Here is a 14,042-nt window from a genome sequence, read left to right as displayed (position 1 = left end):
AAGGCAGAATTCGAACCTGCGACCGTAGCGGTTCCAGACTATATCGCCTAGAACCGCTCGGCCAACCCGGCCGGCTGGACATTTTCAATGAGAAATCACAAACACTATGAGAGAAGTGTCTTCCAATAGTACGTCTTAAACTGTGTGTCTTGCATCAACATTGGCCATTTCATGAAGATGAACATCGCAAATGGCGACCCACATCAGCAGGCCCCGTGACAAGCGATGTCGTCCGTAAGCTTATTCTTGAAGACTAGCGAATATCTGTCGAAAAGGTGAGCACCATTAATATCGTAATTACATGCTAAGGGGTCATTTTTGTTTGCAGGCTTCATATTAAATTTACTCACATTTAAATAGAGCTACCATTGTTTATACCAAGTGGAAATTCTGTCGAAATCTTCCTGCAGTTCCTTACGATGGTATAAAGACGATATTTTCTTGTGCACTACAGGACTCTTGTACCATTCTCCCTGCAAAATAGTGACAAGTTCAGGTAACAACGATGGAGGTGGATAGCGATCGTGCATCTTTCTCTCCGAAGTAGACCAGAAAGGCTCAATAATATGGAGAGCTGGTGACTGGTGGCAGGAGAGATGCGACAATTGATCCTCGAGCTCGCAAAACCTATCCTCTTGGAACACAGCGTCACCGTTGGCGAACAATCGTTGTACATAGGCTGAGCCTAATCAGGCAAAATTGTCTTATAATCCATGGTGATAAAGCGATCTTGCAGAAAAACCATGAAGTCCCTGGAATACCACAATATGGCTGCCCAAACCATCACCAAACTCAACCTTGATTCCCTCTTGAGAGGTAAACTCGTCAAGAAGCTGGAAACAGAGTGAAACACGACTCTTCCGACCAATGACTTTCTTCCATTGCTCCATACTCAAGGTTTTATGGCTTCGTCACTACGTCTCCCTTTTACTAATGGGTGGCTTTGGAATTCCAGCTCGCTCTACAATTCCCTGCTTATGGAGATCCCTTTGTGTTATTTTGGTGCTGACGGAGTTCGCAAATGCGATATTCAGTTCTGCAGTGACTTGCTGCCGTCGTGCTCTTATTTTTCGCCACAATCCTGTTCAGTGACCGTCTGTCAAGATCACTCAAAATAACTTTCATCCGCGTTGTGACTTACCGGATAATGTCGCAACAAGTTCTTGAAAACAACTTCTGAAGAGACTTACAGAAATAAACTTGGGTAAGTTTTTATTCTAGCGTAAACATCTCAGGAACTGCTTGTAGATCTTCTCTACGGAAGTTACTTGTTAATCGACACACGCCTTAAGAAGACGGAATCTACTACTCTCACGCTACAGTGGACTGTTCTTACTTTTTGACCGACGATTGCGTGTAAACCTCAACACAGTAACGGCAATGGCTGCAAGGAACAAGCCCTTGTTTTCCCACCAGTTACCTGCTGGACGGCCTATATTCAGCGGCTGTCCGGCTGAGTAAGCAGCTTTTGGCGGAGCCTAGCTACAGGAAGCTGTCCGAGGAGCGCAGCCTCACGTGGCCAGGCGAGGCGGAGTGGGGGTACGTTGCGCGCGCCGCGCTCTGATCGATAAGGCCAGCGTGGGATCAACACGCCGCTGCTGCTGCCACCGCGTCCCCTGACCTGACCGCAGTCACAGCCACCGGCTTCCCCCTCGCACCCTGTCCTTATGTGTCATCCCACTTCGGCCGACCCCCACTCGCGCCGCCCCGCCGCGCAGCGCTACTGGCATTTCTCCAAGCAGACTTTTCTCCGAAGAGCGCAAATGGGGCATTTCTCATATGACCTGCAGTAGGGAACGGATTTTGCTCTGCCCTAGAATTTCTGTAAAAAGACTCGAAAAGGGCGCTTTAATCGGAGACGACAGTTTTATTTGTTTAGGTGCACCGTCAATGTTGAAATCACCACTGAAAAAAGTAGATTCAGCTGAAAAAGGGCAACTTGATTGTGGTCTAATAAATCGGGTCATCAGAAACAGAGAACTAAGTAGAAAAGGATAGTTTCTTAGAGTAGTAAATGCCAATGCAGACACAGTATTCAGGGAGAATTTGCTGGACGTAGAATAGCAAGAGGTTCCACCGAGAGTGCACACTAGATGAGAAATTAAGTTATTTCCAAAAAATAATTCTTAATATACTAAGGATCGAGCTTTCCCTTACAAAGATTAGTGGACAATTACAGTGCTGGGGGAATGAGTGGAAAAAAAAATCTCATGCCAGGAAGAGCGAGTTTTATTTAATGTGGAAGACTAATTGCAATCAATATGTGAAGCTGCACTCCGAGTATTACTCTGCAATATTTCACCATACCATAAAAAATGTAAAAACCATGCACTACACAAACAGAATTCAAAATCCCATAAATGTACCAAAGACCATTTGGAGCATTATTTGGCACAAAATGAATTAACCCAGTAATTAAACAATATTCAACTCTTTGATGACAGTAACAGTGAAACAGATGAGGTAAAATTTTGATCACTGGTCACTAAATACAATGATTTCTTCTTAACAGTAGCTGAAAACACAAGGACAAAAATATGGAGATCCATTACATTTCCCTAAGTAGACATCGTGTCCTCCACTACCAGACTTTGAGAGTTCGCCAGTTCAGTTGTTTGAGACATAATGTTTCAGTGTAAAGGTCAAACTGTGCCAATGAGCAACTAATTGTGACTGATACCTCTAATTATGAGTGACACCTGAGTATGGAGCAAATCTCTACACATAACATTGGATGGTGCCACAAGTAAATTCACCGAGATAACATCACAGTAAACGCATATGTCCATTTACGAACTGATTCCAATGCATTCTTGGATTCTGTAAAATACACGATGACTGAATCATATTTGTGGCACAGATTCACTGCAAGATGTGGGATAAAATCTTACCAACTTTTGTTTTACTGTCTTTCATCTTCAAATTTTTCATGATGGCACAGCTTGAAAGTGTAAAAAATATACTGAATGACAGTTCAGTGATTCAAAAGGAGGTTATCAATTTATATTTTCTACATATGACTTCCTTCTTACTGTTAAAAATGACACAGGGCACTACAAAAAATCACAGAGAAAGTAAATTACATGTCTGCAATGTCCACTTTCTACACTATAAAGTAAAATTATTGAAACAATTGGGTTTTTATGTATCACAAATACGCAATGAACAGATAAACTCATGTAAGATAAAATATAATCATACGAGAAAACTGTGAGGAACAAATGTGCCAAGGAGATATGTCTAGGTAACTATTAATATAGGTCTGTTCATTAGAACAGTTCTCCTCTCAACGGTGAGAAAGTGGTAATGACCATTTACATCTTAATTGAGCTGAAAATAATCTCAAAATTAAAAAAAAAGTTGATTAAGGTATTCAGTTATAAGGTGAAGCAGTGTTCCTCTAAAATATCTTCTCCAGAACTAACATTATGTTACAGAACTCGTTTTTAAGATGTTTAAAGAATCTTGAACAGAGTAAAGTATACCATATCATATTCTCAACAACAAAGAATAATGTTAGCAGTTATATATCATAATGAGACAATAGCACAATATTAGACGACTTGTAAGACGACAGTATGAAGAAGTTGTCTGACAGTGTCAACATAACAACAGTCAAGCTGAAAGAATGTGAAGACAAGATGATGTCGGTAACTAAATAAGATGTGACTAAGCTATTTATCACAATGCATATGCTTGAATTCTTCTCTCTCTCTCTCTCTCTCTCTCTCTCTCTCTCTCTCTCTCTCTCTCTCTCTGCAATGTAAGTCAACCATTCAAAGGGTCAAATGATGAGTGTCCGGGGTAATTATAATCAAACTTTCGCTACTTGAGAGGGATTCGAAGACAAATGAATGATCACAGGACAACTCATGGAAACATTTGAAAGGACACATGGAACAGAAGCAGTAATGAAAGAAGCAAATTTTAATTTCCACATTATAGCATAACATTTTTTTAGTTGCTTAACATGTTTACATTCCAGGTTACAAACATCGGTCGATGTGATGGCCATCTGCATCCATGACAGCCTAGAATCACATTACTTATTGCTCTATAGCTGCGCAAAACAATGGTGGACTGTAGAATTTGTGGCGTAATTGGCCATCAGCCTCTCCTGGGAGCAATTCCCAAATCACCATCTAATTCAAACTTCTGAATCACAAGCTTCAACCCGGTGCTGATACTCTTGAAGAGCAGCACAACTATTACTGTTGTTTTGATAAAACATCTTTACAAGTAAAGCCCTGCTCACCTTGTTGGGACCCATGTTGAGTGTCTGCAACTGTAATGATTGTGTCTCAACCTGAAACTCCCATACCAGTTCTAGCATCTAATGGCAAGTTATGACACAACCACCACAAACAACACTTATTCTGCAGCATAGTCTGATCATCATTCCTATAAATTTGGGTACCTGAGTGGTACATAGTTTTCAGTCTACAATGGTTCAAGTAGCAAAAGTTTAATTATAACCACCCTGTATATTGAGGTTTGCAGCATTATGTCCCAACAACACATTTTTAATTGCTGGCTGGTAGTTACACATGAATATGGCCTGTACGGCCAATAGATTCAAATTTTTTGAATTAAACGTTCTTTATTCAAGAAAAAATGTACTGGTAACTCAATTATTGCTGAGACGCACTGTGAGGAAAATATATATACTATGCAGTTTCATGATGCAAGAATCAATGAAGACAAATTTAGTTTCAGATTATATGACTATGACATTATGATAATGATACTAGATAAATAAGCAAACACTCATTACTGCCTCCCACAATGATGAGAGGTCTCTGACTTTTACTGTAAAAAACACAAAACTTATTTGTGGAATACTGGATCAACACATTTGTCAAAATATTAAGCAAAAGAGCAGAACTAAAACACTTACCTTGTGGAATGACAATTCATCAATCTTTATAAACATTACATGAGAAAAATCAAAAGTAATTCCCTATAAGGTCTGTAAATCTAACTTGAGTTCTTACTTACCTAATCTCTGGCACTTTATGAAGATCTGGACTAGCTGCAGAAAGCACCAAGCACATTTCGTTTTCCCTTAACTTTCATGGTATATCACTGTCAGCTCATACAAGTAGTTTCACAGTACACAAAAATGAAGTTAGGTATCCACTCAGCTGCACGTGAGTAGTGACTGGCTCCATAACACACTTAAGACCCTTACAAGATAATTAACTTTCAAGCATCCCTTCTTCTTCCAGCTTTAGTACAATGTACACACCTTTATACCCTAATGTGCCAAAACATTATAATCACCTGTTTAACAGCATGTTGGCTCAACTTTGGAATGAAATGCATAGTGTGGATTCAACAAGTCCTTGGTAAGATTTCCACAGGTACGTGGCACCAGCTATCTATGCACTGTTTACATGATTCCCTTAAATAACGGGCCAGTATTTTGTACGTGTGGAGCTGGTACGTGATAGCATCCCAGATGTGTTCCATTGTGTTCAGATTAGGAAAATTTGATGGCCAAGAGTTCTATGCATGTTCATTATCATGCTTCTCAAATCACTGTGCCACGATCTTGAGTTTACAACACAGATGGTTATACTGCTGCAAAGATTCCACCACTGTCGGGGAAAACGTCAAGCATGAAGGGATGCAGGTGATCCACAATAATGTTTACACAGTCTACAGCTGTCAGTATATCTTCAATTACACTGCATATCTCACAGAAGCCCAAATGAATGTCCCCAAAGCACAACACTGCAGCCCATTGGCTTGCATCTGTGGAGTGGTGCATGTTTCAAGCAGCCCATTGCCTGAGGGATGGTGTATCAGGACCGGACCATCCACCTGGTTTAACAAGAAATGTAAGTCTTTCAACTAGATGACACATTTCCACTGACTCATGGTCCAATCTTGATGATTTCATGGTCACTGCAATTGTAACTGGAAATGCAGTTGGGACAAGAGGGGAACATGAACAGACTGTCTGCTACAGAACCACATGTTCAACAATGTGTGCTGAGCATTGTGCTCCAAAACATTTGTGCCTGCACCAGCATAGCACTCTGTTACCCAATCTACCACAGATTGCTGCTTATTCTACTTTACAGAGTGGGCAAGCCTCCGAACTCAACATTCTTTGATGAGTAGTGGATGTCCAATGCTTGTTACCACCTTGTGGTTTCAGTGTCCATTAACAACTTTCCACAGACGCTCACAACAGTAGTATGCGAACAAATGACAAACTCCACCATTTTCAACATGTGTTACTGAAATTTCCCTTTTGCGGCCCTTATAATCACTAGACTGAATCCTCATATGTATCTGTTCAATTTGTGTTTTCCTTTGTGTAGTGGTCATTATATTTTGGTTCTTCAGTTTATGTTCACACAAACGAAGACTCATACTGTTCTCAAAGACCCTGGTAACACTCTGCTATAGTACATACAGCCATACACAAATACCCACAGATACATTTCCGCATCATTAGGTTGTTCCATGTGACTGGTTGTATATGCTAAATTTTGTATGTTGTTCCCTTCCTATCTTTCCACTATAATAACAACTTTATAATATCTAATGAAATAAATACAGTGATGGTCACAGCACTGAATAAATGTTAGACACATAAGATAAAGCCACAATGTGTTTCTAGTTATATATGTGAATTACACAGGTGGATAAAACCACTTTAAGGACAGAATATCACTAACCATAACCTTTCATTTATAAACTTTCAGTTAGCCACACATATTTTTCTTGGACACCATGAAAAAGAACTATTTGAGATGCAAATAGGTCATTAAATAGAATCTACATATCTACGTATGGGATTTGTGGGGCCACTTTAGTGCAAAACACGCTGGGATACAAAGTCGTTTCACTGAGACTTCATCATCATTAGGGGGCTTTTCTTTCAATTTCTTTTCCCTACAAATCATCAGACTGCTACCCAATGTATTTCTTCAAATAGTGTGAAGTTTAATTCATCCCACTTTATTGAATGGCTTATATCATCACACTAAAGCATGAAAAAATGCACGTATGAAGTCCACTGTTATCAGGTTTTTACTGCTGGTGCGTTGACAACTGAGATACTTGCAGAGTTCCTGTGAATAACACTAGCGCACAATATTTTCACAACTGACACTTTCAGCAGCATGGCAGATCCATGAATCCCATACAGTTTCCTGCAGGCATGGACAAATGAAGAGAAGAGTAGAAGTATACAATGACAGTCATTACAGATGGTTGGTTGATGTTATAAGCTATTCTTTGAGAACACTTTTACAGTACAGTAGTGGAGAAACCTGGGGTTGCCCAGGTATTTACTTACAGCTGTGCACCCACACCCTTACCATGCAGCATCTGACAATATGCTTAATGTTTATGACATCATATCTCCTGAACTGTGTACTGAACAATGATATAATTTTGTAGATACATATATTCCACAGCAGATTAGGATACAGTCTGCAAAATTTGTTGTGAACAGAATTAGTAGCAAGGAAGTAGTAAATTAAAATGTCACACATGATGCAACAGTTTTTGGCAACATCAGGAGTTAAGTCTAGCGATCAACAGAAGGATCCAACTACAATTTTATGGTCATCCTTGATACTGAGTTTTGCCCAAACAATCTAGCAAGCAGTCAATTTCTATCTTGGTGGAATTGAGTTTCTTGTCTACTGTGCAATTTCCCATTAGTCTAGCCTTTTGGTATACATTTAAATTTTATCCCAAAAATGTCACAATGTCAACATCCAGTTATAACCAGCTTTCTGTGCCTGCCTTTTAGGAGAGCTTCAAGCTCTGGCATTTCACTGCAAATGCTCTGCATAATATAGTCGCCTGCAGGGCGCACTTTTTTGGATCTTACACTGATATTTATGGGTTTCCTCCAGTTATTATTATCTGAATGGGATGGAACCACCGAACTAAAAAAAAAGTGTGCACCCCGCACACACAATCCGCTACCTGGGCAGCAGCCTCTGATGGGTAGTGCACACCTGATACATTTAGGGGGATCCTACAGTTCTCAACCTTATAGCACAACTTAAAGTCTCTGATTGAAGTCTTCCATTTGACTCACAACCAGGAGACCATGATCTGTTCTGGGGACAATGCTGCAAATTGCGAGCTTCGTTGAAACTCCATGAGGAAGGCTGGTATTCTCAACCTTCTCTGCCAGGTACATGAATGATCAAAGTATAGATTACAGGAAAGAAATGACGGATGTTTTTAGAGTTACGCAGTAGGTTTCACTTACTTGGGGTAAACATCCTCTTCCAAAACCACAGAAAAATGTGTACTTCAAAAGAATCAGGAGGCACAGAAACATATAAACAGAACTGTACCATACTTAGATAAATATCTACAAATCAAATACCATACCACAAAACATACACTAGTGCAGAAATTAGACTCAATTATAACCTAGCAGTCGCAATCAGTATGCTAAAGAAAAAGAAACATGGGTATATGATGAATTGGAAAACTAAAAATTACGGACAGAATTAGATGAATCAGAAATTCTCTGAGGCAGCAACTAGATTAGTGGAATGTAATAAAGACAGAGATAAAATGATGGCACAAAAGAACACCATTATTCATTACTGAGGTAAATGTGGATAGGAGAAAAACCATGGATAACTGAGGAATATTCCAGCCTACAGATAAAAAGAGGAAACAATTTTATAGTCAATAAATTGCACTGCTTAGCCCTTCCTATAGTCCATAGCGTGATCCACATTTTCCCTCATTCTTCTTCTTCTTCTCCTACTACCACTACCACCACCACCACTACTACTACGAAATTCAAAATATAGGGCATTTTGCATTCAGCCTTCAGCTCTCGTCTCACCAATAGTGCAATAGTCCAGTGTGTAGCATAAGTAATGGAAGGAATAAGTTTAACACTATCAATGTTGGGAATCCTGTCTGCGTATAGATTCAAGAAAACTCAATATTTGGATGAAACTATGAAGTTTCATGTTTCTTTTGGTTCTTTGTACCTACTTTTGTTCAAGAACCTTTCTTAATTTTCATCTTAGTACCTACTCATCCCAATTCTCTGACAAACTTATCTTTATTAATTTCCTAATATTTTCCAAATTACTTCTAGTTTTGTTACTTTTACCTGAAATAAAAGACTACAATATTTTTATGTACATTAAATTTTGAAATGGTGTGTGTGTGTGTGTGTGTGTGTGTGTGTGTGTGTGTGTGTGTGTGTTTGTTTAAACTTTAAAATCAAAATGTTGTCTAGAGCAATACAAATACCTTCACTAACTTTTTGCATTTGTGTGCGCACACACACACACACACACACACACACACACACACACACACTTAAGTCCATACATTAAGGGATTTTTGGACTTGTAAAACATGAGATATGGTGGTAACATGAGCACGAACAGTGTTGTGGAACCACTATGATACAAGACACAGTGATAAATACTCAAGATATACTAGATAACAGGCAATTGGGCATGGTGGTACTTACCATATGTAGCAGCCCTCTGCTGACGGCATGCACAACCTCAATATGGCTTGTGATACTCTCACATGGCAATCAAGGAAACACAATGGCTCCCGAAACTATAGATGAGGTATTCAGCATGGTTTGCAACAACACTCCCAATCTGGACGAGAGTCATCTGAAGGTCAGCAATGGTATGTGATGGCAATGTCAGGGTGGCTATTCTTTGAGTCTTATTTATGCACACTATAGTATCCTATTCATCAGGCCACAAAAAAGTGGACCTGTAACTGGAAGATGTCATTGCCATGGACCACACCTGTTACAGTATCTAGGGAAACACCTCCACTGGTGCACAACCACGTAATATGATGCTATTCCAGTTCCCGATGAGAATACTGGCATATCATGTCAGTTCATTTCCAAAATATTGACATGCCTAACAGATGTCCCTATGGCACCTCTCCAGTATACTCTGCAACTCACCTATAACCATATATTATCTCAATGGTTATTGGTCACTCCTGGTAAGCAAAATACTACATTCAGCAATGTATGTGTCACATTCATGCCGTTGGATGCATTTGACCCATCATGAAACATAAGAGAAATCTCTCAAAGCTAACAAATCATGGTGTGGTGGGAAATGTGAAATCAGGAGACATTGCAGAGCCTGTGTTGTTGGTCAACATTAGGCATTTAAGGCAAGATGAATGATTGTACCATTGGGATAATATGTATGTAATCATGCCCACACTGTCATGGAATGAGTTCTTCACGTGGAATCTTCTTCACACACTGAAATGTGCTTGTTCACCATTCAGCTACCAATCTATCTTGGGCTGCATGCTCAGCCCCTCATCTGCCAACAACCACTCCTTCTGCAATATGACTCAAATGCAATATGCCATCTGAACGACCTGACTGTTAAAGGTACCAGTACCCTGCATACTTTTTTTAAATGTTTCCATTATAGACATTGCCACCATATTTTTAAATGCCAAATTGCCAATGATACCATCAGAAATGAAGAACTGTCATCAACAGATATATACAGAGACTTAAGCAGTAATGGGGAAAAAGAACTTGTGGGTACCACTCATAGCCAATCTAGCAGGGAAGACTTGTTTTCACATGTCACTTCTATGAACAAATGTGTCTAAGTGCAATTTATAGCTACGCAATTAAAGATGAACACTCTTGACCATGCTATGCACAAATACGGAGGGCACATGAATTTTATTTTATTTTATTTATTTATTGATGAGATAAGGGTGATGTATCCACATCTGTTGCTATAGATGCACTTGAGAATGGACCGTGCTCGAAACTGGTAGTCCAGAATACAGTAATTTGAAATGCAACCTGATGTAACTATGTCCTTCTTCAAACTTACCTGATGAGCATGAATGCAATTTTATGAGCGTTTTATAATTGCAATCTTCCTCCTAAAGGCATGCATCTATGTGATAGTGATTAGTGTGTCCAAGATTTACATTACAAGTTTCAGTCCAAACAAAATGACTAACCATCTGCACTATAGAAAGACATCAAATTTGCAAAATAAGAAATGAAGTTCAAATAATTTACAGGAATGCAGCTGGGTGATATCATTGACAACTGTCCATGTTTCAACAGGAACACACCCTGCCATTTTCAAGGCACAATTGGGGCATGTAATTGCTGTGCAGTGGATTTTAAAACCTCGGCTTTCAGAGAAACTCCAGAAAGGTAACATTCACACATTCACTGTAATAAGTACTTCTGACATCGATCATCAACAGTTTGTGATGACGCTAGTGTTTACAGTGTGTGGAAATGTTATGTTTCCAGAGTTTTCCTGAAAACCAAGGTTTTAAATTCACTTCCAGAGCACTTACTTGTTGTAGATATGCCTTGAAATTGGCAGGGTGCGCTCATGTCAAAGTATCAGTGCTTGTTGACGATGTCAGCTGGCTGCAATTCCATAAGTTATTTGAACACTGCTTACACCAGGAGAAACTCAGGTCTCAAGAAATGAAGTTAATTAAAATCACTATCTGAAACACGGTTCATTTACTTTCATTCGATAGACAAGGAGAGAAGAAAGTGTGAACTCCATAAGCATAAAAGAACAAAAAATCAAATATCACTTCATAACAAGACAATCTATACCTATCACCCCTGAGTGTGATTGAAGGGAACAATATCAAAGTGAATAGTGCATACAGCAAAAATTGCCTCCATCAGTTTCTATTTTAATTCTTAAATAATGATAATTATATAAAGGTTGTCACTTGCATTTCAGTTTACAGGTAGATGCTTTAAAGTGGCTTGCCATTACAGTCCAGAAATAAGCACAGAATCTTCATTGTAATATAAATGCCATTTTATATCCAACGATGGTAATTGAGAGAAATAAGCACAGAATCTTCATTGTAATATAAATGCCATTGTATAGCCAATGATGGTAAGTGAGAGTTCCCAGCAGTATGAGGTAAAATAGCAACTCAAATATTAGTAAACTTTCCAGCGCATAGATGCTTTTGTCCTATCTGACAAATAAATAAAAAAATATGTGCTGTACCAGCAAGTTTTTATTTTTGATTAAAGTTTACTTCCCTGCAGGGCTGTTTCCAAACTTTAACAACTTCCTAGCAGCTGTGCAACCGAAAGTAAAGAAATTGATAAATGAATATACTTTTGTCAGAAATGAGTATTGTTTCACTCACTTAAATGATGCAGGACAAACCATACATATACTAAGCTATGATGGATTGCACATTCCTGAATATAAAATACCAAATGAACATATTCTCTAATCTTTGTGATATAACAAACAGCTATTTCAACTCTGATCATGTACACGATAGTAAATTAACAGATAACTGTACATACAAATGCAGGTTTCCTTGGTGAATTGCACTGGTGAAATCCGTACAAAAATTCAGCCAAAATGTTCTGACAATGTCTTTCATTTTCTGGAATCCCGCACAGCAGGCCAATTGCATGCGCTCGGAAGCGAGAGTGTCAGCAGTTGGAATACAGGAAGTAGGGTAATGGCCACGCAATGAGTGCACTATCGGTCTGTACTGTTGTGATGCTTCAATTATAAATGGCAAATTCCCAGCATTTTTATTAAAAAACTGTTGACCTGATTTAAATCACCTTCAAAAGTCACTTATAGAGCAAGCTTCTGTTGCCACTGAAATGGTAGGCAGCAGGATCTGGACCAACAGACAGCCCACAGGGGAAAGAAGAAGGTACTGTTGGTAATGGATGCAGCAGCCTCAACCTTCAAACAGGTAACAACTTGAATATAATCATATTTAAAAATCTTAATGACTTAGAAACCCAAAATTCAGGAAACTTCTCAGTTATCATAAAAAGATGCCACAGTATATAAATTCATATTAAATAAAATTTAGTAAGAATAGGTGGGGAACATATTATTAACCCAATTATTCGTGAGAGATTATGAAGGTGCACGAAGTTCTGTTCAAACCAACAATGATATCAACCTTAGAGTCAGTGGAGCTGTGGTCTCCAAGTGGAGAGACAGCCTCCAAGAGTATGAGAAGTAGGCCGTAATTTAGTCAAACTGGAGCCTCCACAAGCAGTGAGAGAGTTAATTACAGTGTTCAATTTTAGATAGTTCGACAGATAATATACGTACAAGTAAAATCAGGCAAAGAAACACCTATGTTATTTTCATGAAGCAGTGGTGCCAATTCTGTATATTGTGAGTGTTTGTCAACATATAACTGTCTTCAGCACTACACGCAAGGCTGAATGAAAGTATGATGCATAAAAGAGTGTTATATATTAAGGATGTACTTACACAACCAAAGTCATTCTATTCCACAGTTTGAAAATTGCAGTAGGTCATGGAAACATGTAATACGAGATAAGAAACACTGCACAACACTGTAGCTTCAGCAGACAACTGAAATACGACAGACTGCCACATTATTCCATATGTGGGTCAATAACAAACAATTAAATCAGTGTCACCGATGGATAGTGTATTAGGAAATGACAGAACTTGCATGTAATGTCAACAGGTACTAGGAATGTTAAGTATGGCATCCAAATGACAGGGAGGGACAGAACAGTACATGTAGTGTTAACAGTGTCCCTTGTTGGTGCTCTAGTCAGACAAAACTACTGGCAAATTCTGATATGTTATTGCCGCAAGCAGTCGATTTTCATGCACTCTTATTTCTATTCTGTTTTGAAGCACAGAATAGATTCCCTGCCAAGATGACATGATAGGAACTTGTTGAAATGACACTCTGAAATGAAGTTATTACTCTACTAATTTTCTGAGAACAGAAAAAGATAATTATTTGATTTACTTTACTGTTAATTTCCCTTCAAAACACAGATTAAAAACATGATACCACCAACATTAATTAATTTAGCAGCTTGTGTAGACATATTATGTGTTGTTAACCAGAGATGGTGTCACGAAGAAAAGGGCACATATTAATCTTTCCCTTCCAAATAGAATTGAGTTGTCAGAATGGCCTCGTAACAAGTGTCTGTTTCGTCCTCAAAACCCTGGAATTTGCGAACAGATATTTCTTATGTTCTTCTG

At 38.8% G+C, this 14,042-nt stretch overlaps 1 protein-coding gene across 2 annotated transcripts in view; it reads right to left on the bottom strand.

Moving 5' to 3' along the window:
- LOC126279117 (protein piccolo) overlaps positions 1–14,042 on the bottom strand; it is a 593,503-nt gene that overhangs the window by 446,599 nt on the left and 132,862 nt on the right. The gene's annotated exons all lie outside the window — the stretch shown is intronic.

The sequence above is a fragment of the Schistocerca gregaria genome, chromosome 6, assembly GCF_023897955.1.
Source record: "Schistocerca gregaria isolate iqSchGreg1 chromosome 6, iqSchGreg1.2, whole genome shotgun sequence".
Lineage (NCBI taxonomy): Eukaryota > Metazoa > Arthropoda > Insecta > Orthoptera > Acrididae > Schistocerca > Schistocerca gregaria.
This window is presented reverse-complemented; position numbering and strand designations above follow the sequence as displayed.